Below are 19,196 nucleotides of genomic sequence, written 5' to 3' on the forward strand. Positions count from 1 at the left end.
TATTTTTCATCACCTCTTATGATTCTTATCAAATATTCACACATTAATATGTGTTTAAACGTTAGGATATGGCTATCGTTATGTGTTCTAAATCGAAGTCTCCGTTTCAACCCCGTTAACAAAACCGTTATCACACTCAAGGTGAGTTCATACCCCTACATTTTCATAACTTCTTCTATGTTTAGTAGGGGAATATAAGTAAACACAAGAAACTTGTGTTAATATAAAAATTATTGTTTTATATTTTATTACGTTAAAGTATCTTTACATAGAAACATCAAACATACGGAACAACGTTATTACTAATTTTACAAACGATTACATGAAAAACACGTTCAAACGAAACAATTATCATTTTCAATGAAATAATATCTTTTAAACTATATTAGGTATAGTTTGAGAAACATTCACATCATTTTCTCCTTTCAGGGCAAATAAATGATTATATAAAAAGACGATTATTTTTTTATATTATAAACATAACGAAAGGAGTAACAATTTCATGTATGAATACTTTCATTAACAAACCACGTATCTCGTTGGAAATTTGTGAGTCATTCGTCTTCATTGTACCTACCAAAGGTATCCATGGAAATCCTGTTTTATAACCAGAGTCTCCTCTCGGAGAGCGTGATAATTGTGTATAGATCTATACGGGACTGATGATCCTGCACCCTGGCAGTTAGCTACAGCACGAACGATAGGTTTTGGGTGACAAACGTCATATCATTTCGACGCCTGAAGAACATCGAGGCAGGCAATTCATTAATATCACGGTTATGAAAACTCACATGATAAACGGAAATACGTTATTTTTACGTGAAATCGATAGTACACTTATTTTACGTAAATACCCAACTCTTCAAACGGTTTTATTCACGAATAAAACTACATGTTATTAAATTAAGTATGTCATTTATACTTGTACTTTCGGTCTTGGAACGTTATAAGACTACAGTTCAGTTGTAACACCCGATTCCTGGTACGCAGTTAATTCAAGCATTTCTTGTGTTTTTCTCTGGGACTCGACATGTTGGAGGCCCAACTCGTCGAGTAGAGTCGAGACCCGCGGACAGTTTAAGTGACCTACTCGACGAGTCGGAGACTGACTCGGCGAGTAGGCGTTGTTTGAGTGAAACCCTAAATCTGAGGATTTGCACCCTATTTAAACACCTTATCTCAGCCCCCATCACCCTTATCACTCCCAGAAAGCTGTGTAACGAAACCCTAGCCGTTTTTGTGTGTTCTAAGGCCATTTTGGTGTTTTTTGGTGGGTTGTAAAGCTTGAGAAGAGGAAAGGAGCTTGTGAGACCAAGGGGAAACAAGAAGATCCAGAGTTTGGAGCTCATTTTCAGCTTATTGGAGGTATGAAGTTGAACCTTATTCTATAGATCTTGATTTTTGGGCCTTTTCCTTCATCTTTCTAAGCCCTAGAGAGGTGGTATTCAAGATTTAGTGTTGGAAGTCAGTGTATGCTTTAGATCCAGCACTATTAGGGGGCTTTATGGCACAAAGGTGCCCATTTTGTTGCCATGAACACCCCATGCACCATGGAGGCCATCTTTTATGGCTTTTAGGGCCAAATACCCCTTGCATGTGTACCAACTTTGGAACTTTACGTATGAAATGGACATTAGGGGGCCAAATCTATGGTTTTGAGGTGTTAAGGCCCCTTGAAATCGATTGTATAGTATTGCTCAAGGATGGACTCGACGAGTTGTTCTTGGGACTCGGCGAGTCGCAGTGTTATGACCACCAAATCCTTTCTGTGGATGGACCAGTTGTTAGGGAGGAAAGTCCCGTACATGTTTAGACGCGAAAAGGGACCTGGGAATCATGGGACTCGACGAGTGCATGAGCAGGCTCGGCGATTCCAAGGCAATCTCCCAATCTTTAAAGATGGGCTCGACTAGTTGTTCATACAACTCAGCGAGTCATAGACCAAACACATTCTTATGAGGGAGATGAGCTCGCCGAGTTCAAGGAGGAACTCGACGTGTCGGATGAAGATGGTCCCGATGTTTTGAATGAAGGAGAACTCGTCGAGTTCTTGCTAGACTCGACGAGTGGAGTCGGGGTTGGATCGGGTTAGTGGAGTATGGACTCGACGAGTTGGTAGACCAACTCGGTGAGTCAGGTCAACTGGGTGTTGACTTTGACCAATGTTGACCTTGCTTGGTTTTAGTATTGACCCTGTTTGGGGTTGTTTGTTCTGGTTGATGAGTTGAGGTTTGTCGTGTAGGGATTGAGGGGTCAAGGAGAGCCGACCTTCACACCAAGGACAGTTCAGACACTACTCGACATCGAGGTGAGTTACCTTCCAGTAGAAGTGGGTCTAAGAAACCAAGGCCTACCCACTAGTGAATGATAGTTGGGACGATTATCTCTGTGATAATTGTCTGGTCTGTTATTGTTGGATATGTGAGTATGCTAGTTTGTTACATATGTGAGCATGCTAGTTTGCTAGTTACTATGTTATGTGAGATAGAATCAGTAAAAGGGGTCTAGTCCCCGATTCGGTTGCTAGGACCAATGGGTAGGTCGAACACCCCAGATATGTCTGACAGCATGATTATGATATGATATTATGTGTTAGTAGTAGGGGTGAAATAGTCCCCGAGTTCGGTTGAGATAGACCGGAGGGTAGGTCAACACCCCAGAATAGCTTGACATGGGTAGGTCGGTACCCCAGAATAGCCTGACAAGGGTAGGTCAGCACCCCAGAATGGCTTGACATGGGTAGGTCAGCACCCCATAATGGATTGACATGCGTAGGACGGGCGCCCAAAATTTTCCAACAGTATGTATGCTATGTGATTGTATGGTATGTGGTATGATGGGGGAACTCACTAAGCTTTGTTCTTACAGTTTTAGTTTTGGTTTCAGGTACCTCTTCGTCTAAGGGGAAGGAGCCGGCGGTGTAGCAGCGCATCACACACACACATGGTTTCCGCATAGAGTTTTCTGGGAATGTACTCTTATTTATTTCACTTTTGACGATATGATTTTCAGACACATTGTTAAATTTCTTCTTACAAATGACATGGAATGGGAAATGTTTTGGTAAACTATTTTGTGAATTACTTAATTAAAAATGAAATTTTTGGGCTTGAAATTTGGGATGTTACAAGTTGGTATCAGAGCCCTGGTTTGAAGGATTCGGACACACCCTCGGGGGTGTCTGGACTCAAACCGAGGGATTAAAAGATTTTTACAAGGAAAATGGTTTTCAAAATAAAATCTGAGTCAAAGAGTTTTGAGAAAAAATAAGGTGTGTGATGCGTGCGACCGACCGAGCTCAAGTAAGTTTTCCCCAAGATACCCATACTTGTTATGATAAGTTATATGATATATGATTCTGAGAAACTGCATGCTTGATTAGGGCTAAGGATCTAGGAGGATGCCTTGTATGCCTGATATATATGATTATGAGAACTGCATGCTAGATTAGGGCTAAGGATCTTGGAAGGGTGTCTTATATGCCTGTTGTATGAGCTGTATGTTAGGACTGTTTAGTCAGTAGTAGGATGGCCTGTATAGGTTATGCCTGAATTGGTTACTCAATGCACGAATGCTGCTTGCTTTGTGCTATAAGGGTTCTGGCTAACTTTAACTATCTAGTGAGTGAATATGTAACAGTATTCGCAAGCTAGATAGGGAAGGATAGCAGGGACCCCTTGTGCAGCTGATGGCGGAGAGTAGGTCGGAGAGTGCCCTAAGAAAGCCTAGGACGAGATTAGTGGAAAAGGGTATCAGTAAAGGGACTTGGTGAAGTTGAAGCAATCCTTGAGGAAAAGTACGGATAGATGTGGAACGTAGTATGGGCCCGTACTACTGGAAGTAAAGGATCCGTACTCGAGTCAGGGAGGGTCGAGATGGAATCAGGGAACTTGGAGAGTGTGTGAGACCTCTCGAGCGCATGTATGATCCTGACGTTTATGTGTTTATGTAAAGTATGGCAATCACACGACATGGAGCGGGAGGTTCAGGATCAGGATCAGGCTCGGGTGCAGGATCCGAGCAGGTTGATGACGGGCTACGCGAGTTCATCGCGTATGAGATCACGAGAGGCATCCTTGAGTCGACCCCGATCATTTTCGGGTCGATCAAGGAGGGGATTGTTGAGCTGATGGAGGATCACCTCTGGGAATTCAGGAGTGATCTGACGTCTAGCCAGACGGGTACGCGCATACTGTCCTTCAAGGACTTCCGAGGGAGTGGTGCGCCGGATTTTGACGGGGTGAAGGACCCGATTGCTACCAGGAGATGGATCGCAGACATTGAGTTTGCACAGTTGACGAGCTTCTGCCCGGAAGGGTCGAAGGTCCGCTTTGCCGCGGGATGTATGAGGGATAGAGCTAGAGACTGGTGGGAGTCGGTTAGTGACTCGTTGGGAGACCCAGTCGTCGAGGCTATGGCGTGGTCAGATTTCATGCCCAGATTCAGGGCTTAGTTTGTGCCGGCTGTGGAGCTTCAGCAGCTGGCCAAGGAGTTTTTGGATATGAGGCAGACGACTGAGTCAGTGGCGGAGATAACCGCCAAGTTCAGGGAGAGGGCCCTATTGGTACCCCAGTATGCGGGGGATGAGGAGACGCGGAAGACCCTCTACCACGATATGTTGAAGGCTGATATTAGAGAGCATGTCATCCATTCAGCCTGCTCGACGCTGGAGTCCATGATTGCCAGGGCGCGGGAGAGGGAGCTCGATTTGGAGCATGTCAGGAAGAGGAAAGCAGAGTCTGAGCCGGTTACAGGGGTTTCAGGGAAGAAACCCAAGGGATCCGGCGTTAGGTCGAAGGGCCAGCCGGGCCAGAGCCACTGCAGGAAATGCGGCAGGCCGCATGAGGGAGCTTGTAGAGCGGGAGCGTCCGGCTGCTTCAAGTGCAGCAAGATGTGGCACTTTGGCAGAGATTGTACTGCTCCCACCCCCACAGTGCAGATGTCAGACCTGATTTGCTTCCATTACAATCAGAGGGGCCACAAGAAGGCCAACTGCCCTAGATTGATAGCAGCGACAGCAGCAGCGCCAGTGGCGGCGCCGACCCCAGCGTCAACGCGGGTTGAGGATGGCCAGAAGGCCAAGACAGAGGCTCCAATGGTGCGGAGCCGAGCATTTCAGTTGACAGCCGAGGAGGAACGCGCTACACCCGATGTGGTGATGAGATTGTTCCATGTGAATGGTATCCCGTGTCAGGTGTTTTTTGATTCAGGTGCTACCCGATGGTTTGTCTCTCTTGCGCTTAGCAAGAAGTTTCCTGAGTCTTCGGGCATGTTGGATTTCCCTCTAGAGGTCGAGATTGCGGACGACCGGTCAGTGCAAGCATCAGAGGTCTACCGAGATTATGTTTTGAGGCTGTTCGAGGAACGTTACCTGGTAGACTTGGTTCCCATACCTTTGCGGGGGAACAAGGTTATTATTGGTATGGATTGGCTAAGCCCCAATGGGGCAGTGATCGACTGCATGCAAAAGTTGGTGAGGATCAGGACCCCAAGTATGGGAGAGCTGGTGATTCAGGGAGAGAGGCCGCAGCGAGGACCAGCCTTATGTTCAGCAGCAACAGCTAAACGCTACCTTCAGCAGGGTTGTGCAGGATTTGTCGCCTATGTTATGGATACCCGGGAGGCGGGAATGGCGACGGTGGGCGATGTGCCAGTGGTACGAGAGTTTGCAGATGTACTCCCCGAAGAGTTTCCTGGGATACCTCTAGAGAGGCAGGTAGAGTTCAGGATCGACCTAGTCCCTGGTGCGGCTCCGATAGCCAAGGCACCGTATCGGTTGGCCTCCTGAGATGCAGGAGTTGTCTACACAGCTGTTAGACAAGGGATTCATTAGACCGAGCAGCTCACCCTGGGGAGCCCCGATTCTGTTCGTGAAAAAGAAGGACGGGTCGCATCGGATGTGTATAGACTATAGGGAGCTGAATAAGGTAACGGTGAAGAACCGTTACCGACTCCCGAGGATTGATGACCTCTTTGACCAGCTACAGGGAGCATCTTGGTTCTCCAAGATTGATTTGCGTTCAGGGTATCATCAGATGAGGGTCAGAGAGGAGGATGTGCAGAAGACTGCGTTTCGGACGCGTTATGGCCACTATGAGTTCGTGGTGATGCCTTTCGGGCTCACCAATGCTCCTGCCGCGTTCATGGACCTCATGAACCGCGTGTGCAGACCGATGTTGGATCGGTCCGTGATAGTTTTCATCGATGACATCTTGGTTTATTCCAAGACGCGAGAGCAGCATGAGGAGCACTTACGAGAGGTTTTGGGTACTTTGAGGTGGGAGAGCTTGTATGCTAAGTTCTCCAAGTGTGAGTTTTGGTTGCGCGAGGTGCAGTTTCTTGGGCACCTTGTCAACCAGGACGGGATATCGGTTGATCCGGCCAAGGTTGAGGCAGTGATGAGGTGGGAGGTTCCGAGGTCTCCATCTGAGATTCGGAGCTTCCTGGGATTGGCAGGCTACTATCGGAGATTCATTCAGGACTTCTCCAAGATAGTCGTGCCCCTCACCAGGCTGACAAGGAAAGCCGTGGTCTTTCGTTGGGGGCCTTAGCAGCAGGCTGCGTTTGAGACATTGAGACAGAGATTGTGCAAGGCGCCAATCTTAGCCCTGTCGGAGGGCATGGAGGATTTTGTTGTATACTGCGACGCATCCATCTCAGGTTTGGGTGTGGTATTGAGGAAGAGGCGGCATGTTATTGCTTACGCTTCGAGGCAGCTGAAGCCTCACGAGGCGAATTATCCAACGCATGATTTGGAGCTGGGGGCTGTTGTTTTCGCCCTCAAGATTTGGCGTCATTACCTCTATGGGGTTCGTTGTACCATTTACACGGAACACAAGAGCCTGAGGTATCTCATGGACCAGCCAAATCTAAATATGAGGCAGCGTCGGTGGCTTGATGTGGTGAAGGATTATGATTGCGAGATCCTCTACCATCCGGAGAAGGCCAATGTCGTGGCCGATGCGCTTAGCCGCAAGGCAGCGCCGATCAGGGACGTCTGTCTGAGGATGATAGTTGTGACTCCGTTGTTGGAGCAGATTCGGGAGGCGCAACAGGAGGCCATGAAGGAGGAACATCGGAAGAGTGAGCGAATTGTGGGTCAGGTTTCCTCCTTCGACTATGATAGTCGGGGATTGTTGACTCTTCACCGTAGGGTGTGGGTCCCTTATCATGGGGGTGTGCGCCAGGTATTTATGGCAGAGGCGCACAAATCCAGATTCTCTATCCATCTCGGGGCGACGAAGATGTATATGGATCTTCGTCTCGATTATTGGTGGCCCTGTATGAAGAGGGACATAGCTTGGGTTGTGGAGAGGTGTCTGACCTGTAGGAAGGTCAAGGTTGAGCACCAGAGACCTCACGGCAAGGTCCAGCTGTTGGATATCCCACTGTGGAAGTGGGAGGGTATTACAATGGACTTCATTACGAAGCTTCCCAGAACCGCGCGAGGAGTGGATTTGATTTGGGTCATCGTTGATCGATTTACCAAGAACGCCCATTTTATTCCGATTCAGGAGAGTATTTCTGTTGAGAAGTTGGCCGACATCTACATCAGAGAGGTAGTGGCGCGGCATGGGGTGCCAGTTTCAGTGATTTCCGACAGGGACGTGCGGTTCACTTCCAGGTTTTGGAAGAAGTTTCAGGACGAGCTGAGTACTCGTCTGCACTTTAGCACCATATTTCACCCGCAGACGGATGGTCAGAGTGAGCGGACCATCCAGACTCTGGAGGATATGTTGCGGGCGTGTGTTTTAGATTTCGGAGGTAGTTGGAATACTTACCTTCCGTTGGCGGAGTTCTCTTATAATAATAGCTATCATGCGAGCATCGACCGTCCTCCTTTCTAGATGTTGTATGGGAGGAAGTGCATGACCCCGATATGCTGGGGAGAGGTCGGACAGAGAGTTATGGGGAGTATCGAAGTGGTACTCAAGACTACGGAGAGGATCCAGCGGGTTCGGAGCAGGCTTCATACTGCTCAGAGTCGGCAGAAAAGTTATGCCGACAAGCGTCGATCGGATCTGGAGTTCCAGGTCGGGGATATGGTGCTCTTGAAGGTGTCTCCTTGGAAGGGCGTCATTCGATTCAGGAAGCGGGGCAAGCTGGGCCCCAAGTATATTGGACCCTTCAGGGTTGTAGCCCGGGTGGGCAAGGTGGCATATAGGCTGGATCTGCCAGCCGAACTCAGTCAGATTCATAGCACTTTTCATGTCTCCCAGTTGCGGAAGTGTCTGGTGGACAATTCGGCGGTGGTACCTTTGGAGGATATTCAGGTCGATGATAGCCTGAACTACATCGAGCGGCCAGTGGCAATCCTTGACAGGAAGTCAAGGGATCCGAGGAATAAGAGGGTGGAGCTGGTAAAGGTGCAGTGGCAGCACCGCAAGGGCTCGGAATGGACCTGGGAGCCGGAGGACGAGATGAGGGAGCATTATCCCGAGCTTTTTCCAGATTCAGTGGCAGACTTCGAGGACGAAGTCTAAGATAAGTTGGGGAGATTTGTAACACCCGATTCCTAGTACGCAGTTAATTCAAGCATTTCTTGTGTTTTTCTCTGGGACTCGACGAGTTGGTGGACCAACTCGTCGAGTAGAGTCGAGACCTGCGGACAGTTTAAGTGACCTACTGGACGAGTCGGAGACTGACTCGGCGAGTAGGTGATGTTTGAGTGAAACCCTAAATCTAAGGGTTTGCACCCTATTTAAACACCTAATCTCAGCCTCCACCGCCCTTATCACTCCCAGAAAGTTGTGTAACGAAACCCTAGACTTTTTGTGTGTTCTAAGGCCATATTGGTGCTTTTTGGTGGGTTGTGAAGCTTGAGAAGAGGAAAGGATCTTGTAAGACCAAGGATGTGACAACCCAAAACTTCTAGCTTGTACAACCATTCACTTCAATAGAAGTCAGATTTATTTCTCCTAATTTTTAAGCTTTTTGGAGTCATTTTGAGTGTTCTAAAGACTAGTACTTCAAGAGATAATTAGAGGAAGTATACTTTAGGATTAATTGTGCAACATTTACGTCACAAAACTCCAAGAGTTTGGAGTTTACATCCCAAAATAGTGTTAGGGCCATAAACCCTAAAGGGTATATAAATGACACTTAGTCATTTTTAGTCATTTTTCCCATTTCCAAGTCAAGAACAATTCTCTCTCAAGTATCATCCGAATTTTTGTCAAGATCTTCAAGATTGTAAGTGTTTCCTTCCTTGTTTAGTTGATCTCTTCCATTATCTAGTGACATTACATGATTTCATCCATGAAATCATTCCATTTTCTTAGATCTTCAAGTGTTCTTCAAGAACACCAAGAACACCAAGAACACACACTAGTGTTTTGGGCCGAAAACACCCTTCCTTGCTTCCATATTGTAAGTATCTATCTCCTATACTTGTTATATAGTAAGGATACTTGATTTAGGGCCTTGAAAACATTCATTTCTCAAGAACATAGGTGTTTTCGGTCAAGTGCATCTCCCTTGACCGAAAACCCTAAAGAAAGGTGCCTTTAAGACCTTAAACTCACATAAGGCTTTGGATGAAACTTAGAACCCCTATACATACTTGAAAGCCCTTGAAAATCACCTTATGCATTAAAGACCATGGGTTTTCGGTCAAAACCATTTGGACCGAAAACCATATGGACCGAAAACCACAAGAACTGAAAACTCCAAGAAACATACCACTTGGACCGAAAACTCCCTTAAGTGTCTTTACAACCCTCTTATGCAATCCTAAGTGATTATAACACTACCATTTAAGGATTTCTTAGTCCTTAAGGTGTTATTCTTTACCTGATTAGTTGAGTAAACACTAATTGTATTCATATATGTGTCATTATATGCTAAATAGGATCCGTGTATGCTCAAGTCTTCACTTGACACTTAGCATCCTTTTTCCGATCTTACATTCGCATCACTCATTTCAGGTGAGTTCATACCCCTTAATCAACCTTTTAAATGCTTTTATGGGGGGGGGGGGGGAATACAAGTTGAACTATTATAGTTATTATATCAATCACATGTGATTAATAACTATCAAACATATGGATTTTCTTACTTTTCAAACTGTATTATCAAACAAACTACTTCAAATGCTTATCAAACTCCTTTACATGTTAAACTCTTTATCAAACATGTTTCTTTATGCCAAACTGCTTTGAAATTGTTTTATGAAATGACAACAAGTCATCAATGTTTATTTAAACTCTCCAAAAGGTTTTACAACACTTCTTTGTCTTTTAACCTAATATATTTTGTTAAATATGTATCTATTCAGATATAGTTATATAAGTGGGATTCAAAGGACTTAGGACTGATAACTCACCCTACCTCCTGTTCCTTGTTTGGTTGCGGTCTTAGGGTATCGGTTGTTTGTCCGAAGGTCGTTTAAATCTTAGTTATATATTATGTATATGTATATAGATACAAAAGTTCCTTCTTTCAGTTCAATGCCTTTGGGTAGCAAAGGTATACAAACATGTTCATTTATACAAACAACATTGCTAGTAAACTATAATAAGTACAGTTTAGGAAGTTACAAATACTATTACTAGAACAATGAAACATACAATCAGTCAGTTCATTCATGAGTCATAACATATAGTGATGAGAAACAAACATAACATACTATTATGAGAAACAGAGAGAACATACATACATACTAGACAGAGAGAACATACAATACAGCTAGTACATACTATACATTATACAAGAGAACATACTATTATGAGAAACAGAGAGAACATACATACATACTAGACAGAGAGAACATACAATACAGCTAGTACATACTATACATTATACAAGAGAACATACTATTATGAGAAACAGAGAGAGCATACATACATACTAGACAGAGAGAACATACAATACAGCTAGTACACACAATACATATACAAGTACATTACAACAGTTATGTGAGCCACGTAACGGGGCATGGCATCACCTGTCATGGCTCATTTTATATCCAGAGTCTCCTTAATTGGAGAGCGTTGAATTTGTGTATAGATCTACGGGTGCCAAATGTCATTTCTTCCGACGTCTTTCATCGTCGTGTTTTTAGTCGGTAGTATGGTACATGCACATTACATGGTACCTTAAATAACAATTGGTTTAAAGTAGTTAGTACAGCATTAGTTACTTAATACAACACTACAGTACTATTTTATTTCCCCATTGCATTCACTTTGTGATCTTCTCACAATGAACCGTATTGTAAAAACTATATTTTTGGTTAATGATAGTTAGAATTGAGAAAATACATACTCTTACAAGAGATACACATACAACATTTGATGCCTTGGTAGAAGGCTACTTTTAGTAGAAAACATAGGGTTTTCTAGGAGATTCAAACATTTACAAACATTTACAAACATTTACAAACTTATGCATCAAGTACTTACAAACACTTTCATACAAACAATGACACTAAAATACTAATGATCTCACTAGCTTTAAAGCTGATAAACTCTTTCAAAATAACTTGTATTCTCAGGTCACCAGTAGACAGGTACCGGTGCCAGGTTTTTGAAAAGATGGAGCTCGTACAAGGCTCATCTTTTATTTTGATTTACATTTTTGGGGTCTTATACACTTCACAGAACATACTTGTATTAAATTATATTATTAATGCAATGGATGATGTTGTTGCTTGTTTACTACTATTCATTGTTGTGATACTATACATGACGTCCTCCACCCCCGAACGTTTCCGTCGTTCTGGTTTTGGGGTGTGACAGATTGGTATCAGAGCATTGTTTATAGTGAATCGAGTATATCAACCCATAAAAGATATACAAACTATAAACACAGCGGGATTTAAAAATACTCTGACAAAGAGTTTATACTTTTAAATAATAAAATATTTAACCAAGTATACCTACCTGCATTCATGCTAAAATCAGTGTCACTAGGACAGAACAAAAGTATTACGATTGTTGGGCGGCATAAGTAGACTTAGAGACATATAGTCAAATCTGGGAAGATATAGCCTGATCAACTATATTATCTGAGGAGTGACTAGCATGTGCCTAAGAGTGGTTGTGAGGTTGCAACAAGTCTAAAAACTTACCAACAATACCACAACGAAAACCTTAGAACAGAACATAAACTTAAAACACTATAGGAGTATTTTGTATTACTATAAATTACTTATGTGCAAACTAAAAGGGTCTTATAACTACCTAATTAGTACTTTTATTTAGTTATTTCTTATACCCCTTTTCTCGCGTAGATAACATGGCTGGTTTCCATCCTCACGGCGACTTGTACTTCCCTAACCAAGGTAATGGAGGAGGGTTTGAAGCAGAGCCAGAAAATGATCACCCAATCGCTGTGGATGATCACCAGGCAGAAGGCTTTGCAGATGGTTCTGACTCCGAGCTAGAAGTTGAGAACCTACCCCTGGTGGCTCCTGTTCCAAATCCTAACCCTCGTCCGACTTTTCAAGGCCCGACGCCTCCGTGGGTGGAAAGCTTGGAAACATGGAGCCAAGAGCAGGATCAGCCCATACCATTCAACGGAGACCAAAGCTTTTATGACCTGAGCGAAGGAGGCTCGGCAGATAGATTCGTGCCAATCCTGGTCTGTAGAGTTGCCCGAAACGAAATTCAGGGCAGGACAGCTCTCCATCGAATCACGGAAGTTGATGCCAATGCGAGGATGCATACCATCCGCACCATTCATCTAGAAGATGCTTGTGAGAGATCTAGGGGATACCACGAGACCCTGCAACAAGAGCTAGCTGAAACTCGAGCTGAAGTCATAGATCTCCGAGTATGCCAAAGGGTGTATGAAAGGCACCTACTTGATGTGGAGCGTCAGCTGGCTAAACTAAGAGTTCACCCAAGGGATAACCATCACCAGTAGGAGATATTCTACCTTTCTTTTATTGGTTGAAAGAGTAGTCTTCCTATCTATGCTCCAAGTAGCACTTTTCTATGTAACTAACCCTTTACTATAAGTACTTTCTAGTAGGGCCAGTATGTCGTCCAAACTTTTTCTACTTCGGATATGATGTAAGACCTACCCCAAGGTCATTTTTCCCAAACGTATTACATCTTAAATATCAATGATATTGACAGTCGGATAATTTATGTGCCAATCCTTGTTCAATACTTTCTTTATGCCAAACTGCTTTGAAATTGTTTTATGAAATGACAACAAGTCATCAATGTTTATTTAAACTCTCCTAAAGGTTTTACAACACTTCTTTGTCGTTTAAACTAATATATTTTGTTAAATATGTATCTATTTAGATATAGTTATATAAGTGGGATTCAAAGGACTTAGAACTGATAACTCACCCTACCTCATGTTCCTTGTTTGGTTGTGGTCTTAGGGTATCGGTTGTTTGTCCGAAGGTCGTTTGAATCTTAGTTATATATTATGTATATGTATATAGATACAAAAGTTCCTTCTTTCAGTTCAATGCCTTTGGGTAGCAAAGGTATACAAACATGTTCATTTATACAAACAACATTGCTAGTAAACTATAATAGGTATAGTTTAGGAAGTTACAAATACTATTACTAGAACAATGAAACATACAATGAGTCAGTTCATTCATGAGTCATAACATATAGTGATGAAAAGCAAACATAACATACTATTATGAGAAAGAGAGAGAACATACATACATACTAGACAGAGAGAACATACAATACAGCTAGTACATACTATACATTATACAAGAGAACATACTATTATGAGAAACAGAGAGAACATACATACATACTAGACAGAGAGAACATACAATACTGCTAGTACATACTATACATTATACAAGAGAACATACTATTATGAGAAACAAAGAGAGCATTATACATACTAGACAGAGAGAACATACAATACAGCTAGTACACACAATACATATACAAGTACATTACAACAGTTATGTGAGCCACGTAACGGGGCATGGCATCACCTGTCATGGCTCATTTTATATCCAGAGTCTCCTTAATTGGAGAGCGTTGAATTTGTGTATAGATCTACGGGTGCCAAATGTCATTTCTTCCGACGTCTTTCATCGTCGTGTTTTTAGTCGGTAGTATGGTACATGCACATTACATGGTACCTTAAATAACAATTGGTTTAAAGTAGTTAGTACAACATTAGTTACTTAATACAACACTACAGTACTATTTTATTTCCCCATTGCATTCACTTTGTGATCTTCTCACAATGAACCGTATTGTAAAAACTATATTTTTGGTTAATGATAGTTAGAATTGAGAAAATACATACTCTTACAAGAGATACACATACAACATTTGATGCCTTGGTAGAAGGCTACTTTTAGTAGAAAACATAGGGTTTTCTAGGAGATTCAAACATTTACAAACATTTACAAACATTTACAAACTTATACATCAAGTACTTACAAACACTTTCATACAAACAATGACACTAAAATACTAATGATCTCACTAGCTTTAAAGCTGATAAACTCTTTCAAAATAACTTGTATTCTCAGGTCACCAGTAGACAGGTACCGGTGCCAGGTTTTTGAAAAGATGGAGCTCGTACAAGGCTCATCTTTTATTTTGATTTACATTTTTGGGGTCTTATACACTTCACAGAACACACTTGTATTAAATTATATTATTAATGCAATGGATGATGTTGTTGCTTGTTTCCTACTATTCATTGTTGTGATACTATACATGACGTCCTCCACCCCCGAACGTTTCCGTCGTTCTGGTTTTGGGGTGTGACAGATTGGTATCAGAGCAATGTTCATAGTGAATCGAGTATATCAACCCATAAAAGATATACAAACTATAAACACAGCGGGATTTAAAAATACTCTAACAAAGAGTTTATACTTTTAAATAATAAAATATTTAACCAAGTATACCTACCTGCATTCATGCTAAAATCAGTGTCACTAGGACAGAACAAAAGTATTACGATTGTTGGGCGGCATAAGTAGACTTAGAGACATATAGTCAAATCTGGGAAGATATAGCCTGATCAACTATATTATCTGAGGAGTGACTAGCATGTGCCTAAGAGTGGTTGTGAGGTTGCAACAAGTCTAAAAACTTACCAACAATACCACAACGAAAACCTTAGAACAGAACATAAACTTAAAACACTATAGGAGTATTTTGTATTACTATAATTTACTTATGTGCAAACTAAAAGGGTCTTATAACTACCTAATTAGTACTTTTATTTAGTTATTTCTTATACCCCTTTTCTCGCGTAGATAACATGGCTGGTTTCCATCCTCACGGCGACTTGTACTTCCCTAACCAAGGTAATGGAGGAGGGTTTGAAGCAGAGCCAGAAAATGATCACCCAATCGCTGTGGATGATCACCAGGCAGAAGGCTTTGCAGATGGTTCTGACTCCGAGCTAGAAGTTGAGAACCTACCCCTGGTGGCTCCTGTTCCAAATCCTAACCCTCGTCCGACTTTTCAAGGCCCGACGCCTCCGTGGGTGGAAAGCTTGGAAACATGGAGCCAAGAGCAGGATCAGCCCATACCATTCAACGGAGACCAAAGCTTTTATGACCTGAGCGAAGGAGGCTCGGCAGATAGATTCGTGCCAATCCTGGTCTGTAGAGTTGCCCGAAACGAAATTCAGGGCAGGACAGCTCTCCATCGAATCACGGAAGTTGATGCCAATGCGAGGATGCATACCATCCGCACCATTCATCTAGAAGATGCTTGTGAGAGATCTAGGGGATACCACGAGACCCTGCAACAAGAGCTAGCTGAAACTCGAGCTGAAGTCGTAGATCTCCGAGTACGCCAAAGGGTGTATGAAAGGCACCTACTTGATGTGGAGCGTCAGCTGGCTAAACTAAGAGTTCACCCAAGGGATAACCATCACCAGTAGGAGATATTCTACCTTTCTTTTATTGGTTGAAAGAGTAGTCTTCCTATCTATGCTCCAAGTAGCACTTTTCTATGTAACTAACCCTTTACTGTAAGTACTTTCTAGTAGGGCCAGTATGTCGTCCAAACTTTTTCTACTTCGGATATGATGTAAGACCTACCCCAAGGTCATTTTTCCCAAACGTATTACGTCTTAAATATCAATGATATTGACAGTCGGATAATTTATGTGCCAATCCTTGTTCAATACTTTCTTTATGCCAAACTGCTTTGAAATTGTTTTATGAAATGACAACAAGTCATCAATGTTTATTTAAACTCTCCTAAAGGTTTTACAACACGTCTTTGTCGTTTAAACTAATATATTTTGTTAAATATGTATCTATTTAGATATAGTTATATAAGTGGGATTCAAAGGACATAGAACTGATAACTCACCCTACCTCATGTTCCTTGTTTGGTTGTGGTCTTAGGGTATCGGTTGTTTGTCCGAAGGTCGTTTGAATCTTAGTTATATATTATGTATATGTATATAGATACAAAAGTTCCTTCTTTCAGTTCAATGCCTTTGGGTAGCAAAGGTATACAAACATGTTCATTTATACAAACAACATTGCTAGTAAACTATAATAGGTATAGTTTAGGAAGTTACAAATATTATTACTAGAACAATGAAACATACAATGAGTCAGTTCATTCATGAGTCATAACATATAGTGATGAAAAACAAACATAACATACTATTATGAGAAACAGAGAGAACATACATACATACTAGACAGAGAGAACATACAATACAGCTAGTACATACTATACATTATACAAGAGAACATACTATTATGAGAAACAGAGCGAACATACATACATACTAGACAGAGAGAACATACAATACTGCTAGTACATACTATACATTATACAAGAGAACATACTATTATGAGAAACAAAGAGAGCATTATACATACTAGACAGAGAGAACATACAATACAGCTAGTACACACAATACATATACAAGTACATTACAACAGTTATGTGAGCCAAATACGGGGCATGGCATCACCTGTCATGGCTCGTTTTGTATCCAGAGTCTCCTTAATTGTATAGTGTTGAATTTGTGTATAGATCTATACTGGATTGACTATTGTACACCTTGCTGCTCGCTACAGTGGGACTTGCAAGAATACGGGTGCCAAATTTCATTTCTTCCGACGTCTTTCATCGTCTTGTTTTTAGTCGGTAGTATGGTACAGGCACATCACATGGTACTTTAAATAACAATTGGTTTAAAGTAGTTAGTACAGCAGTAGTTACTTAATACAACACTACGGTACTATTTTATTTCCCCATTGCATTCACTTTGTGATCTTCTCACAATGAGCCGTAATGTAAAAACTATATTTTTGGTTAATGATAGTTACAATTGGGAAAATGCATACTCTTACAAGAGATACACATACAAACATTTGATACCTTGGTAGAAGGCTACTTTTAGTAGAAAACATAGGGTTTTCTAGGAGATTCAAACATTTACAAACATTTACAAACTTATACATCAAGTACTTACAAACACTTTCATACAAACAATGACACTAAAATACTTATGATCTCACCAGCTTTAAAGCTGATAAACTCTTTCAAAATAATTTGTATTCTCAGGTCACCAGTAGACAGGTACCGGTGCCAGGTTTTTGAGAAGATGGAGCTCATTCAAGACTCATTTTTTATTTTGATTTACATTTTTGGTGTCTTATACACTTCACAAAACATACTTGTATTAAATTATATTATTAATGCAATGGATGATGTTGTTGCTTGTTTACTACTATTAATTGTTGTGATACTATACATAACGTCCTCCACCCCCGAACGTTTCCGTCGTTCTGGTTTGGGGTGTGACAGATTGGTATCAGAGCATTGTTTATAGTGAATCGAGTATATCAACCCATAAAAGATATACAAACTATAAACACAGCGGGATTTAAAAATACTCTGACAAAGAGTTTATACTTTTAAATAATAAAATATTTAACCAAGTATACCTACCTGCATTCATGCTAAAATCAGTGTCACTAGGACAGAACAAAAGTATTACGATTGTTGGGCAGCACAAGTAGACTTAGAGACATATAGTCAAATCTGGGAAGATATAGCCTGATCAACTATATTATCCGAGGAGTGACTAGCATGTGCCTAAGAGTGGTTGTGAGGTTGCAACAAGTCTAAAAACTTACCAACAATACCACAACGAAAACCTTAGAACAGAACATAAACTTAAAACACTATAGGAGTATTTTGTGTTACTATAATTTACTTATGTGCAAACTAAAAAGGTCTTATAACTACCTAATTAGTACTTTTATTTAGTTACTTCTTATACCCCTTTTCTCGCGTAGATAACATGGATGGTTTCCATCCTCACGGCGACTTGTACTTCCCTAACCAAGGTAATGGAGGAGGGTTTGAAGCAGAGCCAGAAAATGATCACCCAATCCCTGTGGATGATCACCAGGCTGAAGGCTTTGCAGATGGTTCTGACTCCGAGCTAGAAGTTGAGAACCTACCCCTGGTGGCTCCTGTTCCAAATCCTAACCCTCGTCCAACTTTTCAAGGCCCAACGCCTCCGTGGGTGGAAAGCTTGGAAACATGGAGCCAAGAGCAGGATCAGCCCATACCATTCAACGGAGACCAAAGCTTTTATGACTTGAGCGAAGGAGGCTCGGCAGACAGAGTCTTGCCAATCCTGGTCTGCAGAGTTGCCCGAAACGAAATTCAGGGCAGGACAGCTCTCCATCGAATCACGGAAGTTGATGCCAATGCGAGGATGCATACCATCCGCACCATTCATCTGGAAGATGCTCGTGAGAGATCTAGGGGATACCACGAGACCCTGCAACAAGAGCTAGATGAAACTCGAGCTGAAGTCATAGAGCTCCGAGTACGCCAAAGGGTGTACGAAAGGCACCTACTTGATGTTGAGCGTCAGCTGGCTGAACTAAGAGTTCACCCAAGGGATAACCATCACCAGTAGGAGATATTCTACCTTTCTTTCATTGGTTGAAAGAATAGTCTTCCTATCTATGCTCCAAGTAGCACTTTGCTATATAACTAACCCTGTACTGTAAGTACTTTCTAGTAGGGCCAGTATGCCATCCAAACTTTTTCTACTTCGGATATGATGTAAGACCTACCCCAAGGTCATTTTTCCCAAACGTATTACATATTAAATATCAATGATATTGACAGTCGGATAATTTCTGTGCCAATCCTTGTTCAATACTTTCTTTATGCCAAACTGCTTTGAAATTGTTTTATGAAATGACAACAACTCATCAATGTTTATTTAAACTCTCCAAA

This window comes from Lactuca virosa, chromosome 4, assembly GCF_052849685.1.
Source record: "Lactuca virosa cultivar CGN04683 chromosome 4, Lactuca_virosa_CGN04683_v6, whole genome shotgun sequence".
NCBI classification, from domain to species: domain Eukaryota; kingdom Viridiplantae; phylum Streptophyta; class Magnoliopsida; order Asterales; family Asteraceae; genus Lactuca; species Lactuca virosa.